Below are 27,510 nucleotides of genomic sequence, written 5' to 3'. Positions count from 1 at the left end.
AACTTACGCCCCCCCCCCCCTCCCCATCAGACTCTCTTTGCTTGCATCCAGCACAATGGATACTAACCGGACCTCACCAATCCAGATCAACGGTCTTGTCACTGGCCTGGTCTTGTAAAGATAGTTTTCGTAGCCGTGTAAACCACGCTGTGCCATCGTCCTAGCCGCGCCACATTGGACCTGCAACCTATGTTTCGCGAAGGCTTAGCGGAAGTGTAATAGAGTTCACTAGAGCCTACACACAGCGTTGGTGAGAGTTGCGATTTTTGTTTGTTCACGAAGCACAAGATACAGCTACACTGAGCAAATTTCACTTGCACTGTCAACAGACTATTTAACAAACGTAAACTTTCATAATAAAATATAACAAGCATAACAAAATATAAAAAGATCAGGTACACATCCTACTAATAACTGTCCAAATCGAAAACCCTCCCAAAATACAATATCTAGCCTTCCAGAGGCACTCGTTACAATCACAAAATGTGAAAAAGAGCTAACAGGCGCTCACTTTCTTACTGCCTACTCAAGGCAACATTACGTCATTCTCTGGTCTCCTAAACCACCATTTACAGAATTGAACATACTTTTACAGGGGTATTAAATACCCAACCTACTGGGCCTTCGTGGAATAAGAATAACAGGTTAAATTAATGGCCCGAACACAAAATGAATGGAGGCGTATACTTGCACTCCTAGATATGAACACAAAAAACTAAGGGGCTCTAGGCCGATGAAACAGGAGCTATTCCCAAACTACTGAGGTGACTCGTATAGAATTACATTAACACATTGAAGTAGGAAAAACAGTTAGAGAAAAACGTAGTCACCTCAAACCAAGATGAAGGAGAGCTCGAGAGGGTAATTCACTCTCTATCCTCGATTTTTTTTGCTAGTTGTTTTACGTCGCACCGACACAGATAGGTCTTACGGTGACGATGGGACAGGAAAGGTGTAGGAATAGGAAGGAATCGGCCGTGGCCTTAATTAAGGTACAGCCCCAGCATTTGCCTGGTGTAAAAATGGGAAACCACGGAAAACCATTTTCAGGGCTGCCGACAGTGGGGTTCGAACCTACTATCACCCGAATACTGGATACCGGCCGCACTTAAGCGACTGCAGCTATCGAGCTCGGTCTCTATCCTCGATTTACAGTTAAAGATTTTTTATGAAGTTTTTACATTAGCCGGCAGAAAGTTACATTTTTAGAAAAGTAGGTTACATAGTTAATGATTCGGACCTTTCCCTCTTGTTAAACTGCGGAGTTAACAAGAAAGAAAGATGTTATGTGGCCATTACCTTGTAGACATATTGCTAACCGATGAAAGAGGCCACCCGCCTCCTGCTTTGACACACACACACACACTAGTAAGATAACGATCAATTGGCCAAGAGACGTGAAAAGCCGCAGTTTATAAACCCTCAGGAAAGGTTCGAGATCATTCAAGATGAATCACGACACGCCCTCTCGATTTTATTGGTTAAACACAAGGTGTAGAAGAAATACGGGATTGGTTGGAAATTAATTACATAAATTAGGGATTGGCTAGATTCAAAACTGGCGGAAATGAACGGAAGAATTGCCAACCCAAAAATAAATGAGCATCAATCGGTTACCAAAAATCTAGAAACACAAAACTTCTTTAAATCATAAGTTCTTTCACTTCGCACCAGGGTGCATGATCATAGTTTTTGTAGTGTCATCTGTGTAAAAAATGTCCAAACTTCTTGATGAATGGCAAACAAAACAAGGAGAAATTCACTCAGGTTATGCAACTGCATAATAACAAAATTACATAATATTTTAGTGGTGACATCTTCTGATTAAAGTTCCAAGTTGGTGTAGTTTCAGTTTCACTGATTTACCAATAGAGTTCGTTTAGGCGCTAGTTTTGAATGCGCGGCGTTGAGGTGTACCTCCCGGTACATATACAAATAATTGAAAGATCGCGACTAATACAGCATTGCAACAAAACAACTTGCCACAATACATAAATTAATAGGCCTATAAATGTTACAATGAAATGCGATCGTAGTTCTTAATCACAAAATAGATAAAAGGAACAAACGAACTTACCTCCTTGCAGCAAGCTTGGCAGAAGATTACCCTTCCATCCGTAGTGAAAACGGGATACCCTGTAATCCACTGCTTCAGCCAGTAGGACTTCGACGATTTTCTTTAGGCATTGCCGCAGACACATATCCTTCTTCTTCTTCTTCTTCTTCTTCTTCTTCTTCTTCTTCTTCTTCACGGTAAAGCATAACATGTTCTTACGATAAAGCGTACGCGTACAACAGTTCGCATCGAGAGGGAGGTATAGGGGATATGGGTTCTGCAAAATAGTTCGACGTTGATTGGTTCTCACATAGAGATTGAAGGATTTGAAAGCTTCGAGATAAAATTGTTCTTTGTTTCTCCTGATAAAAATTTCCCAAGAACTATTTCTGGTGACTTCCAAGAATTCCCATTTTTTGTTCCTGGGGTAAACAATATTGAGAAATGAGAAGATAATACTGTCGAATGCACCGGCTAAAATATAATGCACTAGAAGAAAGTCGGCTTCTTTAAAGTACAGTCACAAGGCATCAAATAGGTATGTATACTCCAAATAGGCACAAAACCCTGAAACAGGCGTTTATAGGCACAATAAAATCGACGAAATCTAGCTAGAAAGACCCTAAAACAGATTTATATCTCAAAAGCCTACGTTTCTGAACACGGGAATAAAATAGGCAAATAGGCTAATTTCCATCTCTAGTCATAATGTTGACAATAAGTACAGAGCACTTCATTCGTTGTAGCTGTTTGCCATGTGAAAATTCTTTCTTAATGAAGTTATGCTTTCTTTGTAAAGGTGGAAAATGACTTTTGAGAGTTGAGGAAGTTAAGCTTTAATTACGAATGCCTTTACGAGTATAAAATAAAAATAAAATTAAAGAGTTTGTAAACACGTTCGAACTCTGACTCCTAGGAAAATATCACACGCTGGCTGTGAATAGTACCATGTAGCCGCTCCAGGCGACAGCGAATAGGTCTCGTAACTCTTGAACTAAAAGAACAATCTAGGCTATTGCTTCGAAACTGATCGTGTATGTTACAAGTTCTGAACTCGAATGTGCAGAGAGGTTTACCCCACTCCAAACACCACAGTGTGCTAAAGAATCATGTCTCTCTTAGGCCCAGATAGTTGCAACCATTCCCTACGCATAGAGTATGCACCTATTACTTGGTTGAATGAGTCCAGCATAATGTTTCAGGTGCATTTGTCCGTAGTCGGTTCTTACGTAGCGATATTTATTATGTCTATTTATTTTAATTTCCTTAGAGGAATATCTGAGACTTCAGAAAAGTCGAGTCTTCGTAAAAGATGCCTAGGCGAGTACGGAATGAAAATTAAAAAGGCGTGACACAATAATAGTTTGAACCCTCACTGCTCCAAGTAGCCTACTCAGGTACATCTACCATGGAAATTCCGCGCGGCTACTTCTAGCGAGAAAGTTCAACCCTTATAACTGTATTAACGAGGAGAGGGAAAGTTCTGGCTTCAAAAAGTTACTAATGTGTTACAGCCTTATTTTTTGCCTTATTTGAACGCTCTAATGTTAGTAATTACGTACATGGCGTAAGCTGTACAGCATTTGCGTACCGTAGATTATAAAATACTGTTAAAAACACGTCTTTATCAATTTTGATGTGATGAGGCTATACAAAATGGCGGTGAATTGATATGTCTGTAAATGGTCCTAACTTACCACGTTTTCTACGATACCGTGACCGCCCTTTTCTATCAAGAGAAAGTGGCCTCTTGGACCAATAAGATGCGCAATTCTTTACAGACAGATGTAGGAATGGGTATGGCTTATACAGTACAGTAACATTTCGTAAAAAAAACTAGAGAATTGGACTCCGCTCTACATAAAATGGTAGTGTTTTTGAGATGGGTTTCACTTACTGCCTCTTGCACCGTTTCTGCATTGTGCTGGGAAATCTATATCGGGCTAACTGAGCATGAAATTGCTGTAAGGTGTTGCGCAAGGTAGGACTAAGAAACATTTAATTTCTAGCAGGTTGCATATACTCGTGAAAAAATAGGGGCAGCTCTACCACCCGGTATATAGGGTAGTCGGAAACAACGTGAACCGGATATATAAGTGTTAGATGGTTGTCCATACTGATTAATAATTTGAAGAAAATGAATCTATACCTCGCGCCGTTATCAGTTTATTAGCTGCTGAATCTAGCCGATCAGATCACTTCGCGGGCGAATTCAAATACGCTTTGCGAGGCTAATGTTGCCGAATATGCACATGGCGTAAGGCCAGCATGAGAGCACCGCTCAAAGAATGAAACTTCGCCAGAGAAGGAGTTTGAATACGGACCTCCGAGCTGACAGGACTGCGCCTTAGGTAACACCGTCTGAAACGCACGGTGTGTTTGTATTTGCTGCTGATTTCTGGGCGTGACTCTCAAGCCGGTCTTAAGTCACGCGCAGATTTAGCAGCACTGACGCGCAAAGCCCAATTGAATTCGCCCGCGAAGCAATATGATTGGCTAACTTCAGCACCTGATACAATTACAACGAAGCATGATACTGAATTATTTTTTTCAAATTATTATTATGACCAATCCTCTAACGTATATGTACGCCCAGCGTGGTCCGTAGTTCACAGCTTCCATCACTTAAAATATTGTCCATAAATTACGGTGTTTTGCAACATCATCGGTTTTCTGATCAGAGCAAGGAGCAAGATTCCACGGTTCGTCTTTGATTTTCGTAAGAGATTTGGGTTAAAGAAGTACTTAATACCAGACATTGCTCCGTCTACAGCAGGAGGCCCATATAACATAACTAAAAACCATGCCTACGGCCAGTGGAGAGCTGTCTTTTGGTCTCATACCTTCAAAGTATTTAATACTTTAAGACTTTGTAACTTACTACATACTGCGCATTCACGTTTACTGGATTTGTACTCTTTGTTCTTGTGGCAATTCTTTTGTTAATACAGAGTTATTATTATTATTATTATTATTATTATTATTATTATTATTATTATTATTATTATTATTATTATTATTATTCCTTATCTGTTTACCCTCCAGGGTCGGTTTTTCCCCCGGACTCAGCGAGGGATCTCACCTCTACAGCCTCAAGGGCAGTGTCCTGGAGCTTCAGACTCTGGGTCTGGGGATACAACTGGGGAGGATGGCCAGTACCTCGCCCAGGCGGCCTCACCTGCTATGCTGAACAGGAGTCTTCCGGGGAGGGGAGATTGGAAGGGATAGACAAGGAAGAGGGAAGGAAGCGGCCGTGCCCCTAAGCAGCATTTGCCTGGATGAGAAATGGGAAACCACGGAAAACCACTTCCAGGATGGCTGAGGTGGGAATCGAACCCACCTCTACTCAGCTGACCTCCCGAGGCTGAGTGGACCCCCCGTTCCAGTCCTCGTACAACTTTTCAAATTTCGTGGCAGAGCCGGGATCGAACCCGGGCCTCTGGCGGTGGTAGCTAATCACACTAACCACTACACCACAGAGGCCGACAATGAAAAAAACCTACAACCTGTTTTCCAGTCATTGACCGGGTCAGGGATGGAATGAATGAAGCAGATATTGGCTATTAGTACGATGGGGTTTAAGTGATTTATTAATGACTGATAGATGCTATGAAATGAGAATGGAGAGTGTTGCTGGAATGAAAGATGACAGGGAAAACCGGAGTACCCGGAGAAAAACCTGTCCCGCCTCCGCTTTGTCCAGCACAAATCTCACATGGAAAGACCGGGATTTGAACCACGATATCCAGCGGTGAGAGGCCGACGCGCTGCCGTCTGAGCCACGGAGGCTCTAGAGGCCGACAATATGAAGTTATAATAAACAGTTCAACGAATTCCTTATCTTCACGACATTATTTATAGATTATTCAAGAAATATTACGGAGGTTCTGTATGAGTTGCGCCGAGTATAATTTGCGCCGTGGAGATTCCCCGCCGGGAGTAGAAGTGGTTTGACAGCTGTCTTAAGCATCTGCTACCTGCGCTGCACCGCAGGGGGTTATTTCCAAGTTCAAGGAATGTCTGTGAATATCTGTAGTACTGAGATTTTGAAATTAATATATAAAAAATATCATTCACTCTATCTTTTCTGTTGCTAGTTGTTTTACGTCGCACCGACACAGATAGGTCTTACGGTGACGATGGGACAGGAAAGGGCTAGGAGTGGGAAGGAAGCGGCCGTGGCCTTAATTAAGATACAGCCCCAGCATTTGCCTGGTGTGAAGATGGGAAACCACGGAAAACCATTTTCAGGGCTGCCGACAGTGGGGTTCGAACCTACTATCTCCTGTATACTGGATACTGGCCGCACTTAAGCGACTGCAGCTATCGAGCTCAGTATTCACTCTATCAATGTTGGTTTCTTGCATATTTAGAAAACCTGCATCGTATTTATATCAGTGGGTGAAATGTGTATAACTACGTAGTTTGTAATCAGTCTTTCAGTCACCGAGCTCGATAGCTGCAGTCGCTTAAGTGCGGCCAGTATCCAGTATTCGGGAGATAGTAGGTTCGAACCCCACTGTCGGCAGCCCTGAAGATGGTTTTCCGTGGTTTCCCATTTTCACACCAGGCAAATGCTGGGGCTGTACCTTAATTAAGGCCACGGCCGCTTCCTTCCCAGTCCTAGCCCTTTCCTGTCCCATCGTCGCCATAAGACATATCTGTGTCGGTGCGACGTAAAGCCAATAGCAAAAAAAAAAAGTCTTTCAGTCTTATGAAGAATATCCACAGCCTGTTTGTAGCTAACTGATAGGGTCAGGAATAGAATGGATGAAGGATGAAATACCGCTAAAGGAAGAAAATACTGCCGAATGCGAGATCTGACGTGCTTTTGCGGACAAAGATTAATGGATGGCAAATGGAATGTAGCGAATTTGTTGAATAAAGAATGACCAGTGAAAACAGAAAAATCTGTCTCACCCTACGTTTCCCCGACATGCACCCCTTATGAAGTGATAGGGCTCAAGAATGAACCATAGCTACTAACAAAGAAAGGAAATTGTGTGCCCTGGCGAGGCCTGTCGCATTCCCCTGGGTATGAAAGATTAATAAATGACAAATGAAATTGTTTCAAACAGTGATGCTGATATAAACATGAAGAAATCAGAAATAATATTTTGAACGCCAGCTTTGTCCAGCATAAACGCTATCTAAAGTTATCGTAGATTTAACCCCCGGAGCAGTGATGGGAAGCCTACGTTCCATCAGCGTCATGAAGAAGCTTTTTTAATCTTAACAATAACTGAAATTTACAGTTTTCCGTCGCAAATGTTCATTCTATCAGGGTTGTTTCATTATGTCTTATTGAGACGATCTCCGTTGAACTTAAAACAGCCGCTTAAGTATTACTTGAATGATTTGACATTATTTAACAAACCAAGTCTACCAATACAGAAAGCGGCCATTCGGCCTTGTCATCCTTATGAAAACTAATGCCTATATACATGATTTAAATTTTCGGTAGGCCTATAACTTTGTCAGTGTCTTAAGCCTAATATTTACATTGCATATTTGCAAAGTAAGCACCGTTGAATGAACGGTTCAGTACTAAAAGTCTAATCCAGTTGGAGGATATGACATGTTTCTGATGAATTTCTTTACATTACCGCTTTCCAAATAGACCTCCGTTGCTCTCAAGATCCTTTGGTCTAATTGCACGTAACTTCTTTTTTTTCTTTTGCCCTCAAGATGAAGTTCATTCCTGGCAATCTTAAAAGTCGAGCTTTCTGCTTCGGATTTGAGACACAAAATGAGATCTTTAACTTCCCTGTGGAATTCCCAAACAAGACCTCTAATTCCTAGAATGATTAATGAGCACGGCGCAAGTTATACTGATTTTAACATGGCGCAACTTATACTCGGCGCAACTCATACGACACCATTACGGAGTAGATTCATACTAATCGCTGGTACCTACCAGAGTTAAACATATGACCTTTGAACATCCTACGTTTTACGTTTATAATCTTTTTTCTTTTTTCTTTTCTTTTTCACTTGATGCTGCTCCGACAACGTGTCAATCAAAGACTTCACCTTAAGAGTCTACAAAAATTTGAAAACATGCAGATAAGGGACGTTCCGTAAGGGATGTATAGGTGGGCCACTCTCTTCATGAAAAGAACAACAATTATTAACTTCTAGTTAGGAGGGGAGAGAGGAGAGAGAGAGTTCCAGAAGTGATAGTAGTATAAGTTGAGGCGTGATAGTGGTTACGACGAGCTCAAAGTAGAAATCAATTTAGTGTCTGTAGATATTATCACAACATGCTGTAATTGACTATGCAAAGGGCATGAAGCAAAAATAAGCAAAAATGTCAATACTGGCTGTTGATAACTTACAGAAGGGTTAATATACAAAAAGAAAACTTCTAAATATGCATAAAATAGCCCTAGACCCTTATATTTTTCATCAGTATACGTAAATGAATTTGATATCTAACCATGAATTTGCAGGACAACTTTAACTGCACTACTCAACATTATATCGGCTTATGTAAGAAAAAGCTTTGGAATCCTGTCGTGGCTGTGATCTGAGGGAGATTTGAAGTTTGATCTATTGTTGCGTATAGGCGGAAGAGCGATGCTTTGCTCCTTCAGTTTCTCTATAATGAAAAGTAATGCATTTAATGGAATTTAGAAAAAGGAAGGCGAAAGTGAAATTTTCGACATGTGAACAGATTGTAGGTAACGTCAAGAGTTGGGTGATTATATTTGAACGAAAGAGAAAAGCTGAAATCCAATATCGACTCAAAGCTGTTGAAAGTTTCCTTTGTGCGTCTGTGATGTATGTTCTCAGTGTAAAATCTATTTCCCTTTGTCAATTGTCAGAGCGGAGATTGGTTTCAAAAGTGAACAGAAAAAACGAATTGCTATTTGATATGTTTCCACGGCGAAATGATTTAATTTTATTTGTTAACAAAGGAGAATCATTTATATTTTATTCTAGATATTTAATCGCTTTCTTATTTCGCCCAAGGCGATACTATCACAATATACAAGTGAGCAATATCATTAACCGTTCATAACATAAGTAAAATAATAATTATAATATTTGAATTCCATTGTAGAGGGGAAAGAAAATAGCGTTGTAGATGAAAAATTGATCACTAAGCAGATCAGTTGAGCTTTCGAATGGCTTTTGAAAATGATGTAGGATTTTGAAACGGAAATATCATGTCTCTGTAATAAAACTTAAGATACCGTGGTCATGATCGCATTTCACAGTTCTAAGAACGATCACCACGGCAGGCGATACAGTGAAATCGATACAATGGCTCACGCCTTGGGATCCTGCCATTACAGCGAATGTTTATGGATCTAGAGACACCACAGCCTCCGGTGATCTACGTAAAAAGGCATGAGGACATCGACGACCTTGCAACTGGCATAAGAACGAGAAGAATCGGCATAATTGTCTTTAAATCAGGTAACAAGAAGGGTTTCATTGACGATTCGATCATCAGGTTCAAGACGCGCGTCCAATTGCCGTCGATAGACTTCGTTGATGGCGTTCTGGTTGTGGACCTACTGCTGCAGATCCTCCAGGGTAAGCGAAACGCATTTACATTTTGCTGTCGTATGCTGCTTGTCAGTTGGGCCAGAAAAAAATGTCGTTGTAGCCTCATCTAGAGAGTCAACCTCTTCTTTTTCATCAATTGTTTATCTCTGGTGAATAAAGGTCAGGGACACGTTTGGCTACATAACTCTCGTCCTTTTTGTCCACCTTCAAGAGCCTTATTAACCACTCTGGCTAAACCATCTCCGCGACCGCCTCCTTCAAGTGTTAAGTGCTTCTGGTGCTCAGTGTGATACTCTATAGACAAATATTGCTTAGAAGACATCGGGTCACAGGGCTTGGAGTGAGGGGGACTATTCCCAAACTGCTGGCCACAACGATGAGATGCTTCTGTGCACGGAATGAAACAATTATTAACTCGGACATCCGCGCACTGAAAGCTTCAATGTCCATCTTACGACTTCGCCTGTATTCTATCAGCAAAAAGCATGTCAACAGGGATGACATCAGCTGGGTTAGATCTCTTAATTTTCCCTCTGATCAGTGATAACAGTGTATATTCACCCGGTTGTACTTTCTCTTTCAAAACACTAATCCCCACCACTTTAGTTAATCATTACATCACAATTTTAAATCAATTAATCAATCAATCAATCAATCAATCAATCAATCAATCAATCAGTCAATCAATCAATCAATCAATCAATTAATTAATTAATTAATTAATTAAGCAAGCAATCTTGTAGTCTCATATTTATTACATTTTTATTATTATTTCTTCAAACTTCTAATGTTTTTAAGCTTGTCAAAGAATACCAAGCAAGTTCTCTGTGACAAGCTCCGAAAACAAGAAGGAAGATAAATACTGTACAAGCTTAATTATTGTAACTGAAAATACAGCTAAAGCTTGAAGATGAAATGCGTGAGGAACAACTGAGTCCAGGTGGCAGATTCCTTATCAATTGCTTGCCTAGACTCTTAATTAATTTCAGAGAAGATGGAAATTTATCAACATCTCTTATTCCAATCCCTAATTTCCCTCCCTATAAATAAATATTTACCCCAATGTATCCTCTTGAATTACGAACGTTATCTTTCTTTCTTCTTCCTTAATCTGCTTACCCTCCAGGGTTGGCTTTTCTCTCGGACTCAGCGAGGGATCCCACCTCTACCGCCTCAAGAGCAGTGTCCTGGAGCGTGAGACTCTCGGTCTGAGAATAAAACTATGGAGGAGGACCGATACCTCGCCCGGCGGCCTCACCTGCTATGCTGAAAAGGGGCCTTGTAGAGGATGGGAGGTTTTGGAAGGGATAGACAAGGAAGAGGGAAGGAAGAGGCCGTGGCCTTAAGTTAGGTACCATACCGGCATTTGCCTGGAGAAGTGGGAAACCACTTCGAGGATAGCTGAGGTGGGAATCGAACGCCCCTCTACTCAGTTGACCTCCCGAGGCTGAGTGGACCCCATTCCAGACCTCGCACCACTTTTTTTTCAAATTTCGTGGCAGAGCCGGGAATCGAATCCGATTCTCCGGGGGTGGCAGGTAACCACACTGACCACTACGCCATAGGGGCGGACTCGAACGTTATCTTCACATTATACACACTTCAAGGACAGTGTTTGATCTTCATAAACACGTACCAGCATCGCATGCGTTTCTTTCGGTGTCTTGCCAAGCTTAAAACAAAACTGCACATTGATCTTTTGGTCGTTTATGCTCCTGTTCACAGTTCAGAACCAACGCACTAAACACGCACTGTGTCAAACAGGTCTTACACGGCACACGCACGATGCACAACTGAACAACGTTGGGAGCAGGTGGTCAAAAGCGGCTACGCAGGAGCAGCGTTGTGTGTCGTCAGTGTTGCCGCATCGACCGTTCTGACTTCATTCACTGAACTTTATTGTCACAGGTTGTATAAATTAGTTTCAATTGATACTGCATTAAAAGACCGATCTTGTACAAAAGCACAGTCAAATGATGGGATTTCATGTAACTTACACCATAGGTAAATACGCACAGTTTATATTTTCAACTTCGAAAGATTTGTTTATAAATCCTGAATTCGCTGGCACTACCAATAGAACAATTACGAACCACCACTGCCTTCATCAACAGAGTTCATCCTAGATAGGGCCTCATCCGCACAGATGTGTCGCTCAAGAACGTCAACCAGAAAGAACTACACCAGGCCTCTCCGAAGGCCGTACAAAATTATTATGTTACTTCTAAATCTTCTCGGCCAAAAAGTTTGCAACATTTTCGCAACACTAGTCTTTTGTCTGAAATCACCCAGAATGAATCGTGCTGCTCTCCATTGGATATATTCCAGTTCTAGAATAAATTAATCCTAAAAAGCCATGAAAGACCTTGGAGGGTTGGAAGGTAAAGGCTTCCACTATCCGTAACCTCCGCACTTGATGGGGCAGAGTGGATGCGCTCCAAATCCGAGCTGAGTTGAGCCGAGCTTAGCCGAGTAGCCCAGAGACGAAGCGTTGGTCCGAGCCGAGCCGAGCGGGACCGATGCACTGTGCACAGGAACTCTGCGCCGCTGTCTGCACGCGTGAGATTTTAGGCGTTTGAGAGGCCCTGTCGTAATGTATCGCGTTGTCCACAGTAAGCATTATCCGTGATTCCCGTTTTTTTACTTATATAATGTATTTATAAGAAAACCTAAAAGTGCAATAATACTGCCTTACGGAACCACCCTCTTAAACATTACAGGGTCAAATAACACTTCGCCTACTCCGATTCTCTGATTTCAGTTTTCTAGAAAGTTAGCCACCCATTCAGTCACTCTTTTATCTAGTCCAGTAATCCTCATTTTTGTCAGTAGTCTCCCATGATTATCGAGTGAGTTGGTCGTGCCGTTAGGGTCGTGTAGCTTTGAACTACAGGAGTTAGTAGATTCGAATCCCACTGTCGGCAGTCCAGAAGATTGCTTTCCGTGGTTACCATTTTCACACCAAGAAAATGCTAAGGCTATTCCTTAATCAAGGCCACGGTCGCTACCTTTCCAATCCTAGTCGTTTCCCATCCTTCCGTCCCCGAAAACCTTCGATGTGCTAGTGTGACGATAAACCACTAGCAAAAAAATCCATGATTTACCCTATCAAAAGCCTTTGTTAGGACACCCCATTTGACCTCCTGAATCTAAAATAACCGGTCTACCTTATTCGAATCCTTCAAGTTGAGAAATATTTCCTAAACCTAGACTGATTTCTACCAAACGAATCTGTAATTTGGCAAACCTGTCTAATATAATTATACAAAATGTCCTCCCAGAGTTTACGTGCAACACATGTCAAGATAACTGTCTGTAATTATCCCCTTTTTGCTTATCATTCCTTTGTACAGTGGGGCAAATTAGCAATTCTCCTTTCATTTGGTATAGCTTCTTCATGCAAACAGTAAAATAAGTTCTTCAGATATGGCACTCTATCCCAAACCATTGCCAGTAGTACATCTTCTCAAATCTTATCATTTAAACTAATTTTCTAGCTTTCAACTTTTGTATCTTTTCATAAATATCTTTATTATTATTATAGGTAAATTTCAGTATTTCGCTCATATTAGTTACCTCCTCTAGCTGGACATTATCGTTATGTCTAAATATTTTGACATACTGCCAACTAAATACCGGTACTTCAAACTTCTGCAAATCCTCACATATACATTTATGATTCCTAGAATTTCCATCTATCTGCCGTAAAGTATTTATACATACCCTTCCATTTTTCACTAAAAATTCGTATGATTGCTAGTGGTTGCCATCATGTTATCCTAAGCTGACATTTTTACGCGAAATTCAATTTGCTGGTAAGTTCTTTCGAGTTCTCTTAACTTCCTCAAATATTCCTAAATCTATTTCTTTCTAACCCACACCTCCTTCGTGTACTATTCATTTCTATGTTATAATACAGTGATGGTGGTGGTGATTAATGTTTTAAGAGGAAGTACAACTAGGCAACCATCCTCTATATAACACTAATCAGAGGAAAATGTGGAAGGGATCCGACCCTTCGAAACATGAAGATGTCGGTCAAAGGAAGGCAAGGGCCACGAAGGGCGTGAAAGTGAAAGACTCCCTAGCCCTCGCAAACCTAATAGCGTCGGGGTCGGAAAAGAACAAGAGTTGACCAAGGGAGGTCGGATAGGATAGATGAAAGTGAGGAGCCTTGCACAAGTAAGTGGAAGCAATGCCAGGACTCAGCTGAGGGCCCCGTGGTCGCCAACCCACGCTCCAAAATTCAGAGCCCCTGGGGCTATAATACAGTGAGCCTTTACCTTTCCTTACCACATTTGAAGGTTCATACCTGTTTTCAAAATCCTCAACAACAGTTTTAGTCACATTCCATAGGCTATTTGTATTTTTTATCTACAATTTTCTACCGATCATAATAACTTTGTTAACTCCCTCGTGCCTCTCTTATCAATCATATGGTACCGCTTATTAGTCCTAAATAATGTGTATGCGAGGATCTCTAAGAGGCAGAAGTATTCAGTCAGCAGTATGTAAAGATTGTTGGTTAAAAGCATAATGTCCAGATAGAGGAGGTGAGTAATACTAAAGAAGTATTAAAATTTACCTATGATGACATTTACAGTAAGAAAAAATGTTCAAAACTAGAAAAAGCAGCTGGAATTGTTAAGGTTTTGGGGTATATACTAAAGACAATGGGTTGGTATATAGTACCATTATATCTGAAGTACTTATTTGATTATTGTTTGCGTGAAGGATCTATACCAAATGAATGGAGGGTTGCTATAGTATAAAGGAAACGTTGATGAACATTAAGCTGAAAATTACAGGCCAGTCTGTTTAACATGTAAGCTTTGGGAAAGCATTCTCTCTGTTAGATAAGTTGGCGAAATTAATAACTGGTTCGATAGAAGGCAGTTCGGGTTTAGGAAAGGTTATTATTCCTCTGAAGTTCAACTTTAGGATTCCAGCAAGATATAGCAGATAACCTGGATTCAGGAGGCCAAATGGACTGTATCGCGATTGACCTATCTAAGGCATTTGATACGGTAGATAATGGGAGACTGCTGGCAAAAATGAGTGCAATTGAACTAGACAAAAAAGTGACTGAATAGATGGCTACATTTCTAGAAATCTGAACACAGAGAATTAGAGTAGGCGAATCTTTATCTGACCCTATAATAATTAAGAGGGAAATTCCTCAAGGCAGTATTATTGGACCTTAATGTTTTCTTATATATATCAATGAAATGAGTAAAGAAGTGGAAACAGAGATAAGGCTTTTTGCAGATGATGTTATTCTGTACAGAGTAATAAATAAGTTAAAAGATTGTGAGCAACTGCAAAATTACCTCGATAATGTTCCGAGATGGACAGTAGGCAATGGTATGATGATAAACGGGGTTAAGTCAGGTTGTGAGTTTCACAAATAGGAAAAGTCCTCTCAGCTTTAGTTACTGCAATGCTGGGATGAAAGTACCTTTTGGGGTTCATTGTAAGTAGCTAGATGTTAATATAAGGAAAGAATTCTATTGGGGTAATCGCATAAATATGATTGCACATGGTTATGAGGATATTTAGGGGTTCGCCTACTCTAATTATCTGTGTTCTGATTTCTAGAAATGTAGCCATCCATTCAGTCACTTTTTTGTCTAGTTCAATTGCACTCATTTTTGCCAGTAGTCTCCCATTATCTACCGTATCAAATACCTTAGATAGGTCAATCGCGATACAGTCCATTTGGCCTCCTGAATCCAGGTTATCTGCTATATCTTGCTGGAATCCTAAAGTTGAGCTTCAGAGGTCAGTTATTACGTAGCAAAATAGATTGTTATGTGGGTGACCCAGTTAGTTTAATAAATATTGTGTGTGTGATAGTTAATGAAGTACCGAAGATTAAAAATACTGTATTTTTAAATTTATTTGTACGTTGAAAACTTATGTTGGTGTTGTGGGTTACGAGCTGTACCTTACGTAGATTAGGTTTACATTGTTTCGAGTTTGGGTTGGGGAAGTAGGAAAATAGTCCCTTTAAAAATAGCTGTAGTTAATAGCAGGTTAATGTACGCAGTTTTTACATTCATATAGGTCTACACAAGTAAACCGCAATGAACGTAGAACAGTCTTAAGGAAAGCTATTTCAGCATCCTTTCACGCTCAACATTCTCCTGAGCCTGACTGCTGACATGCTTTATTATTTAACGGACACCTCGTATGTATATATTCTTCTGACCATACTTGAAACTCATCTTAGAAACTGCCTAGCCGAGGCGATAAAGGCGTGCTCTGTTCACCAGGAAGGACGTGGTTTTGTTTCCCTAACAGGCATTCGATAAATTCAGAAACGAGATTTCCACTTCTGCTGGTCCTGAGATTCACTGAGCCTCTGAGCCTGCGGCTAAAATGAGTACCAGGTTAATTCCTAGGAACAAGGTGGCCGGGCATCTAGCTAACCACTCTATCTCGCCGAGGTTACGGAAAGTGTGGTCTGTACGGAGTAGGCTGTCCTTTTTTTTTTAAGTCAGCCCATCCAGAAGTCATCAAACGTATAAAGAGCGTCACCCATAATTGCAAGCCCGCATTCAACAGGCAATCAACTCTTTAAAATGTTTATATTCACAGAACCTTATTAAAGGAGACACGCAAATTAAGCTTTTATGACTTTTGACTCACTCAGTAATAATGGAAAACTGTAGATCAGATAATCTCAGAACACAAAAGAAATAACAAAAAAAGAACAAAACAGATTAAACACATATTTAACATGTTCTCGAGTTCTCCTTTAGGCCTGATGCTCAAGCGAAATTCAAAGCCTCCCTACTATTTAACAATTAATTCCTATTTCTAGCTGCATGTCTTAAATATGCAACATGAAAACCTCAGAGGAAGATAAAACCGATTATTTTTAGTTGCGAAAATAAATACACCGGCAGAAAATTAAATCCCAACACCAAGAAGACATTGTCCCCGCATTAATATGAGCTCATTGAAAGAGTACCTTGATATCAATTATATGTATATAAATAAACTTCCAGTCGGTCCGCTGTCTATGATTTCGTTTGTTTTGCCAATTTTTCAGATATTTATCGGATTTAAGTCAACTCGAGACCATATCAGTGGTTTTTAGCTTTCGTGTCTGTCTGTCCATCTGTTCCACCACCACGGCGAAACTGCTGGATAAATCTCGACCAAACTTCATATATAGAGTATACTCATCCAGGGAAAGATTTAGATACGCATATGATTTAAAAATCACAGAATAGAATGAATAGAATGGTGGTTTACATGGAAACTACAACATTTTTCTTCCATTTTCTCTTATACTATTGATTTTCTGTAAAATCCAAGGACTACATGTGAAATGACCCTTCATTTTAAGCAACTATTGTTATTGTACCGCGTGGTACACCTCCATGCCGCTAATTCAAACTTTGCGCCAGTTGAAACTCCTCTACTGGAGGAAGTCTGAACTTTATCTACTGTGTTGATTTTCTAGTTTCTCAGAAGATGTCACTACTTGTAAATTTTGAAGTTTCTGAACTGGGTCGTTTTCGATGTATTTTTGTTTTGCCTGTAGTAAGAAGTGTGGACATTCTCTTCCAGATGGCACTTCTGAAGAAATACAATTATGCACCCTAGTGCGAAGTGAAAGAACTATGTTTTTGAAGAAATTTTGTGTTTATAAGTTTGTTCTTTGTTAAATTTCTTTCAGTTATTGTTTATGTTGGCAATATTAACCCCTTCCTTCCGCCCGGTTTGAATTTAGCCAGTCCCGAATTTCTTTAATTAATTTATGACCAATCAGGTGTATCTTCTTCAACTTGGATATGTTGCTTAACCCTAGCCAATAAAATTCTTGTGGGAGGGTGTTCTCATTCCTGAAACGCCTCGAACTTTCCGCGAGAGTATATAAACTGCTGATTTTCGGGTCTCCGGGCCACTTCAGTAACATCTTTCAGTGTGTAAAGTACGTAGCAGGGGGCGGGAAGCGCCTCTTTCTTCGGGCAGCAGTTCATCCACAAGGTAATGGCCGTTTAATAACTTATTTTCTTGCCAGCTCAGCAGTTTAACTCTCGGGGCAGGTCCGAAGCCTTTTACCATGTAACTTTCCCTTAAAATGTAAAGACACTCGGTATCAATTCTATCTGTTTAAACTATAAATTGGGATAGAGAGTGCTTAACCCTCTCGAGCTCCCACTCATATTGCTTTGAGGTGAACTTATTTTCTCAACCGTTTCTTCCAGTCTAGCGTAATGTAAATTGTCTTCTCATATAAGTCACCTCTTTAGGATGGGATTAGCCCTTGCATTAACGGCCTAGTGCCAAGTAGGTTTTAAACAAAATGTATTAGGAGTGCAAGAACGCCTCCTCTCAAGTTGATATTTTAGAGGCCATATAATTGACCTGTTTCCTTACTTAACAGGCCTCAGTAGGTTGGGTACTTTTTTTTACCCCTGTTTTCATGTCCTTCGAGGACAACTTGAAAGTGGAGTTTGGTGTGGCCTTTGATAGGCCCGAACTTAAGAGCAGGTAGCTCTTTCTTAAATTTTGTTTCTGCGCGCCTCGAGGAGGCTTTACGGTGTAATTGGGAGCAAGTGCTCCTGGGCATGATTGGGGTCTTCTGCCCCTTTGTTGAATTGTGTATATTGTAAAGTTAGGCTTATAGCTCAAGAATTGTGTGTCTGGCTCTCGGAGCACAAATCCTGTAATCATTGTAATTGTACATTTTCGAATTGTGATTCGGCTACTGAGTACCTGTTCTATTTGTTATTTCTTAATCTTTAAAAGAAAATATAACCTTGTTAAATTTTATCTTAACTTTAATTTCGTATTTTGGGACCTGTTCACCCCCGCACCTTCTTTCACCTCTGCCGTTCCACAGATACCTCGGAACAAGTGGTAGCAGAGCGTGGTTGAATGGGTCTCAATTTAGCCCCTTTTGACGGCTAAACATTGCCTTGTTTTCGAACTCTAACAATTTTCTCAGTTGCTGGGATTTTTTATTTTTCCTTTTTCAAAATTGTTCTGTCATCATGCCCGGCTCTCGCGATGTTCTCCATCTTAACTATTTGCGCAAGGAGGAGTTGATCTATGAATTAACTATTAGAAATGTGCAATCTGGAGGCACGGTTGCGGTAGACACAAATAAGCTTAGAGAGTCCCTTGATTTGCCCATTTCCATCCCCACTTTGGGAGAGAAAGAAATTGACGACTCTCTTTCCACGATCACTGACAATACTACTGAGCTAGCATCTGTAGTTAGTTTTTTTGAAGAAAATGATCCTTCTCCTAATCAAATTAAACGTGTGCAAGCCAGGTTATTTCATTTTTCTAATAGAGTTAACAATCTGTTGTCTCTGAAGTTGAATGACGTTCAGAGGAAGGAAGCTAGTGTGGTTCTTGAAAATCTTTCTGAATTGTCCAGTAAGGTTACCCAATTGTTAACTGGGGAAGTTCCTCCCAAAACTGATCAACCCACCACGGTGAATGTAGGTAGCGAGGAAGAGCCTCCTAAGGGAGAAGTCAATAGGAAAACCGTTGGAGCTCAAACAACCTCTGCCCCATTGGACAACGAGTCTGAACGCCGTACCTCGTTGAATAATGTACGTTCTGAATTAACTTCTTTGCCACTTAAACCTTTACCTACTATGTCACCTGGGTTCAGCAGCTTGCCTCATCCATTAGCAATGTTGCTCAGAGGTATCCCTAAGTTTTCTGTTAATACCACCAGTGAAGTAATTTCATTCTTAAGGTTTTTAGTTGAGTTTCAGGACCATGCTCTTGTTTTTTCTCTTTCTCCATGTCAGATTTTGCAAATCATCTATCCCTATGCAATTGGTATTCTCTCAGACAAAATAGTAAGAGCCATTGCCGAGCAATCATCTATTGAAGACTTCCACGCCCACTTGCTAGCTAACTTCATCCCGGCTAGGGCAAGGTCCTCACTTATTCAGAAGTACTATTATCGTGTACAGCGGTTGGATGAAAACTTGGCAGATTTCATCCAAGATATTAAGTTCTATACTAGGGTGTTTGCTCTTCACTTCCCTGAAGATCAGATTGTACAGGCTATTGTGGAAGGCATTTCACCATCCTATAGGTCATATTTGTGTTTCGCGGCGTGCCCGCAAACCTTCTCTGAACTTGAAGCCAAGGTTAATAGAGAACAGTAAGGTTAGTCATTCCGCGTTACGGGCTGCCATTGGCTGTCGCTGTGACGTCACCATGGAACATCGCTGTTAGCCGCTGACGGCAGACTGTATTAGCGCGCGGGTAATGTTTCACATTTTAATAATATACCGAAGTGATATTTTAGAATTTTTGAACGTCATACAATATATTCTATAGAAACATACATTCTGTACAAGATAAAGTACGTATAACATCGTAGCGCTACAAAATAAGAGGTACTTAGAAGTGCGCGATATGTTAGGTTTAAATCGACAGATTCGGGACAAATAAGACTATTTTTATTTACTGTTATTCACTCTTACCTCAGTGAATATGATGTTGACGAAATGCATGGAATCTGCACTTCACTCTGACTGACAGATGGGTTTTGTTTCATATCACAAACACTGTTAATTTGTTCAACACTTCACGGTGAAAACTTACAGGATACATTGCGATATGTAATAACTTCAAGTCTTGGAACACTAGCACCAAATAAACGGTTTGTCTTTCTTTCCGTTAACATGTCTAGAAGAGTATCACAGTCTAGTATATTCACTATCTATCCGATTTTCATCAAAAGGGCTACAGTTCGAATCGTAGTCAATGAAAGCGAGACAGGGTATGAAACAAGTTCTTTTCCGAGTTCTCCGCATAAGGTAAAGGTCCCGTGGCTTTGCACACGAAGTTTAAAACAACAAATACAACGGTACCGAACATTTCTTGACATTTACTTTGTTGATAAATGCCACATTCTCGTTTTCGCTTACGGGCAGCCTCTTTGCCGGCTGAGTGGCTCAGACGGTTGAGGCGCTGGCCTTCTGACCCCAACTTGGCAGGTTCGATCCTGGCTCAGTCCGGTGGTATTTGAAGGTGTTCAAATACGTCACCCTCGTGCCGGAAGATTTACTGGCACTTAAAAGAACTCCTGCGGGACAAAATTCCGGCACCTCGGCGTCTCCGAAAACCATAAAAGTAGTTAGTGGGACGTAAAGCAAATAACATTAATTAATTAATTATTACGGGAAGCCTCTATTTTTTATTTCTGTTTTGCAGCCAACCAACGCAAACGTAGTAAGGTTCGGATCTTAGCACATGATATCAAGACTTGTGGATCGACGTCAGGAAAACGGCTTTTCAACTTCACAAACATATTATTCACAACTTCTGTTTCCTTGTTCAAATCTGTTCGTCCGTGAACTTCAGCAAATATCAGTTCGAATTTAGTGATAATTTCCATAAAACTATCGGAAGGGGCGAGCAAACCTCCCCGAAACAGCACGTGTACCCACCCCAGACTTGGGTCATCAGGTGGTATCAACAACTATCCTGTAGGCGTGCCCAGGGACATGTCAAATTTTCGGCAGCGATATGCGATGAACCCTGCAACGTATTTGAATCCCTCCACACTACAGTCAGTATTTTCCTGTAAGGATAGATCATCACTATCAACAGCTTTTAATTCAATGTCATTAATATCCTTGTCACCCTCAGTCATCGCCAGAGCTTGTCATATCCGGGAGGATGTTGCCAAACATAGCCGATGTAACAAATTCTCCTCCTTCGGCAGGAGCTACAGGTGACTCATTGGAATGAGGAATATCCCTGGAATTTGCTCCTAACAACAACAGTCTGATGCTATTTTTTACATCAGGTGGAGATGGATGATCGTAAAAATGCCCAAGACCTCTTAGGCGCGAAAATAAATTTTCCAGGCAATCTTGATTCAAACTTGCTGTGAGAATGTATTTAATATAATTAATGTTATTTGTTTTACGTCCCACTAACTACTCTTTTACGGTTTTCGGAGACGCAGAGGTGCCGGTATTTAGTCCCGCAGGAGTTCTTTTACGTGCCAGTAAATCTACAGACACGAGGCTGACGTATTTGAGCACCTCCAAATACCACCGGACTGAGCCAAGATCGAACCTGCCAAGTTGGGGGAGAATGTATTTAACGCCGAAAGATTCCATGTATTTGAACAGCACAAACGAAAAAAGAAACTAGGTCCTCTGACACTCTTTTAAACACCCACGCACTTTAAAGGTAAACAAATACATCCCATACATGTGATAACTGAAGAATTTGCCTCGATCTACCCTGGTCCCGCGTGGCTAGCTGTTCCACCGTGACGTCATGCGCTAAGCGATGAAAGTGCAACACCTTCTGCGCACGGCTGAGTGCACCCCCCTGCTTGAAGCATTGGCCGTCTCAGCGGAAGGAGTTAGATACGCCGATTCCTTGCGTGTCGCGAAAGAACCCCCTCTTTCTTTTAGTAATCCTCGGCCTCCACCTCGCCGACCAGTCACACCCCGTAAATGTTATGCTTGCGGGTCGCCTGACCATCTTCGCAATAAGTGTCCATTGATCAAGTCTAGTGGGACAAGGAATGGAGCAGGGTCATCTCAAGGCTGTTTTAAATGTGGGGCTTTCTCACATATCGCCAAGAATTGCCCAAATTCAAATAGCACCCCCTCCTGCTCAACTTCTGGTGCAACTTCCACCAATGTCACTAATAATAAGTGACTAGCGGCGTCGGCTGAGTCGACTAATTCAGCTTCCCAAGGCTCAGCCCCCGGTAAACAGGTCGAAAATTCAGGGAAAATTCAGTCGTCAAATTCATCTTTTGAATGCCCCAAAGAATGTCTTAGGATTGCGGCGGACTCCCCCGCACCCGTACCTTTTCTCAAAATTGAGTTAAATAATGAACCTGTAACAGCTATTTTAGATTCAGGCAGTGTTTGTTCAATTATTTCGGCTCAATGGTATTCGAAATTGAAATCTATTTGTAAACTTCCTGACTATTGTTCATCGTCTGTTCAATATGTTTCGGCTAATTCTTCTCCATTAGAAATTTTAGGTTCCCTATATGTCAAAATTCGTATTTTTAAATTTACATGGAAAATTAAATTGTTTGTGGCCAAGCACTTGTCTTGCCCCATTATATTGGGAGCTGACTTCATTTCTCACTCCGGTCTAGTGCTCGACCTTCAGAGTAAGTCGTGCACATTCAAATTTGCTTCCAATTGTAAAATCCCCTTGTTAAAGTGTAATCCTGTATCATGTTCCTCTATTTCGCCTACCCAGGATGAGATGTTGTTAGACCTTAGACATCTACCTGAGGAGCAGGCTGATAGTATTCGTAAGTTGTGTCAGTCGTTTCCAGAGGTGTTCTCTGATACTCTTGGTGTTACTGACCTTATTGAATACAAAATTGAGGTCACGGATTCGATTCCGGTCCGTTTTCCACCATATAGGCTGTCTCCACCTAAAATGAAGGCTCTGAAAGAAATTATTGATCAAATGTTGGAGGATGGTATTATTAGGCCCTCTAAGTCGGCGTATTCTTCGCCTATTTTTCTAGTCCCGAAACCCCAAGGTGGCTTCAGGCCTGTCATTGATTATAGGGCTCTCAATCGGAAGGTGGTGTTACAATCTGTGCCCCTTCCTGAACTTCATTCTTGTTTTTCATGGTTTCGTAAGGCCAAGTTCTTCACCATCTTGGATTTGAATCAGGCTTATAATCAAATTTCCCTAGCTGAAGAGTCTAAACACCTTACAGCGTTTGCCACGGACTGGAATTTGTATGAATACAACCGCGTGCCTTTCGGGCTCCCCACGGGAGCAGCTGTACTCACTAGATTGCTAGATAGGGTCTTCTCCGACATCAAATTCGAGTACTTGTATCACTATCTTGATGATGTCGTATTTTCGGTGACTTTTGAAGAACATCTAGATCATCTGCGAGAAGTTCTCAACCGCCTTCGTAAGGCCGGGTTAACTGTGAAGTTGTCCAAGGTTGCCTTTGCTAAGCCCTCCATGTCATTCCTAGGGCATATTGTGTCACCTGATGGTGTTGCAGTCGATCATTCTAGAACACAGGCCATCCGGGATTTTAAAGCTCCTAAGGACATCAAAGGTATCGCCAGGTTCATTGGTATGGTGAATTTCTTCAGGAAGTTTATTCCTAACTTCGCTAATAGAGCGGCGCCCTTGAACTTACTCCGTAGGAAAGGCGTCAAATTCGAGTGGGGACCTTCTCAACAAGCCGCTTTTGAAGATCTTAAATTAGCTCTCTGTAATGCCCCTGTCCTTGCTATGCTCGATTTCTCGAAGAAATTCATCGTCCAAACCGACGCATAATTTCGCTTACTCTTCAGATGACGGAGAAAATTAATACTTTCTGCGGGTTTCATGCTCTGCATTGAGTGGCCCACAGACCGACAACGAACCTACCGTTTCCATGGCAACATCTCTGGCTGCTTGCCAGCAGGGAAATAACATAGGCTAATGTCATTTTCTTCAAAATTCCTGTAAACTCCTGGTTATCCCTTGCGTAGAAGGCGAGGGAGACGTCATGCTGCCATTCTACGGGATAATTGCCGAATCCCGTTGGAGGGTTCAATCGTCGTTGAATAGCTCTAAAGGGGCTGTTAATATTTGAACAATACCGCGCAGTGTAGCCCAGGATTTCACACCGTAAGGTGTTTCTTGGCATTTGCTATAAATTTTACTGCATTTCTCTTCTACTTCTGTTTCCCGCTTTAATTTATTGCCTCTGTCTTGCTTCTTTAGGCTTAAGTAATAACACTATAAGTCATCTTCTTATCTGTTTAGCTAAGAATCCCTGCACCTAAATTTCTCCTCTGTTACTGCCTTCTTATATCCTAACTCATATCATCAATTTTTTTTTTTATTTTTTTTTTTTGCTACTTGCTTTACGTCGCACCGACACAGATAGGTCTTATGGCGACGATGGGACAAGGAAGGGCTAGGAGTGGGAAGGAAGCGGCCGTGGCCTTAATTAAGGTACATCCCCAGCATTTTCCTGGTGTGAAAATGGGAAACCACGGAAAACCATTTTCAGGGCTGCCGATAGTGGGGTTCGAACCTACTATCTCCCGAATACTGGATACTGGCCGCACTTAAGCGACTGCAGCTATCGAGCTCGGTCATCACAACTTAGTGACGGACATTTCATTTTACAATACATCCACTTGGTATTTACATATTTGTCCCATCCGGCCGTCCTCAGTTATAATCCTATTTTCCACCAATTTCAACTTTATTTATTGTAATACTTTCTTCAATAATTACTCCGTATGGGACACTCTTTCCTTTGAGAAAAAATTCCAAGCTGTTCAAATGGATAACTTTTTGATCCCGAAACATATCGAAACATGAGTCAGTTTCAACGACGGCGCAGACCTTCGTTTCGGGATAATTGGTGACTGAACGGTAAGTCGTATCACGAAACAGAAACACAATCTCGTTTCAGTTTCGAGAGATCTACAACTTTGTTCCTATGACATATTGTCGTATCTCGATCCCTTACACGTTAGATAGAGCTGAATCTCTCAATTTTAAGTTAATTTCGTACCTTTTATACGTATCTTATCTTTTGGCACACTTATAGGAAAGACAGAATTATCAAATGCAGTACGCATATTGAAACAACCGGTGGTCATATATTAGCCAAATTTTGTGATTCCAGTTGCTGCATAAGTATTCGAAAAATAAAGTAATGTGTGAAAACTGTACCCAAATTTCACCCTATTTCATGTTTCTAACTCAATCTAACCCATAAATATATGAGATACGAGAAAATGTCACAGGACCAGCCATGTAGAACACTAAAAGGGGCGTCTGATGGTGGGATACGTTTGTTGATGTGACCTATCGTTTAAAAGCAGGAAATCTTGAAATTAAGGTCTGCACTTATAAACGTGCCGGTGCGTATCTATATAAATAAAGTTCTAGGGGATCCGCTGTTTGTAATTTCGTTTGTTTTGCCAAATTTTCAGACCTTTATCCTATTTAGGTCAACTCAAGACCGTATATGTAGCTTTTAGCTTTCGTGTCCGTTAGTCCGTCTGTTTGTCCGTTTGTTCCACCATCATGGCGAAACGGCTGGATAGATCACGACCAAACTTCATATAGAGAGTATACTCATCCAGGAGATTGTTTAGACATACATATGATTTTGAAAAACACTGAATAGAATGGGGGTTTAAAGGGAAACAACAGTTTTCTTCCATTTCCTCTTATACTACTCATTTTCTGTAAAATCCGTGGACTACATGCGAAACGTCCCTTATACGTTACGTCCCTTTGTTATGCACATAGTTTCGCTTGGTCACTGCACACTCTTTCCTTTGAAGGAATATTTCAGGCTGTTCAAATGTATTACTTTTAGGTCCCGGAATATATCGAAATATGGAAGCAATTTCAATGACGGTTCAGACCTTCGTTTCGTGGTAACTGCTTTCTAAACGGTAAGTCAATTCACAAAGCAGATTACACAATCACTGCTCAATTTGAAGAGATCTTCAACTTAGGTCCTTTTCTCGGTCACAGTCAATTCTCTCCAACTCGATTGCGACTGGCATTAGGAAACGGTGCCTGTCATTATAATGAAAACTATCCATCTCTATTGCGAATGACAGCGGGCAAGTGAGCCTGCCGTTATTGTAGAAACTACCGAACTCGACTGTGAATGGGAGTACGAAATGTGGCCATCCATTATCATCCAATTTCCCTAACGTGCACCTTACAACGGAAACAACGTAGGCGTCTCCGAAGACCTTAAAATGTAGTTAGTGGGACGTAAAACAAATAACATTATAACGGAAACAACGTATGGGGCCTCCCCATTTTGCTTCTCGAACAGCACTTTGAGGAGTGCAATTGAATATAATCACTCACTGCGTGTGCAGTAACTTACGTAGAACTCCGTACACAAGGTATAATACCGTAGCGAAGCACGGGTAGGCCTACATTTGTTAGTTTATTCCATAAAGTTGGACAATGAAAACTTGTATAGCAAAGTAAAGGATAGCCGAGGGTTGGCCTAGCGGCAGCTTAAGCGAGGACATGCGGTGAGTCTTGCAACAAGCGGGCTGGTAAAAATGACATCTTCGTCATAAGTTGTCTTTTGAAATGAGCGCGAACGACGAGAAAAGACTGCAAGACTTGATATACAGGCCCACGATTACCAAAAGATGTGACGAAAATGTCACATAAAAATGTGTAAAGAAACGCAACTGAACCCTGTTATAAAATCACAACAAACATGAACCAACGTGGAGGGGACATATAGATTTTACGTCAAGGAAAATGCGAAGCTCAAACAAAATGGTAGAAAGTCTCTAACCCTGGCCTATGTGAGCAATGAGATTGAAATACTGAATGTAGCGGAGAGCATATAAGTCTTCGATATAAATTAATGTATTGACAGGCCTTGGGAAAATGATGTTGATATTGAAAATTGAGTTCTTCTAGTTGTAGGTATGGCTTGGATGGCCATGGTCATTGATATGCGTAGGATAGCATCGTCGAATGTTTTAATGAGAGTAGGGAGCATGTGTGATCTCCTAGTGAGCAATGTCGTCAAGACTAGGGTATTGTCTGACGAGGTAATAATTAAAATACCAAGAATTGTTATCAATGTAGGCCTATGCGCATCGTCATTTAGTAAGTTGGGGAGTGTAGCGAACGTAATTCCGCCGAAATAAAGGCAGCGCGAGGGAATGTTTTCGGTGTTCGGGACCCGGGAAGGGTATATTCCAGGTTCATACCAGTGTTAATCATCGTCGGCATGCATGACAGGTGGGGAGTGTTTGATGGCCGAGTGTCAATGTTGTGTATTTTGGTCTGCATGCGAGACTGACATTACTGTATGTTTTCAGGTATTATGAGTGCATTGCGTATTAAATGAGTATTTAATTTGTGTTGTAAATAACTTGTGTCCGTGGTGAATTGAAATCCACGTGAGGGTTTCTGTATGA

This window comes from Anabrus simplex, chromosome 1 (genome assembly GCF_040414725.1).
Source record: "Anabrus simplex isolate iqAnaSimp1 chromosome 1, ASM4041472v1, whole genome shotgun sequence".
NCBI classification, from domain to species: Eukaryota; Metazoa; Arthropoda; class Insecta; order Orthoptera; family Tettigoniidae; genus Anabrus; species Anabrus simplex.
The sequence above is the reverse complement of the archived record's forward strand: the minus strand, read 5'-3'. Positions refer to the sequence as shown.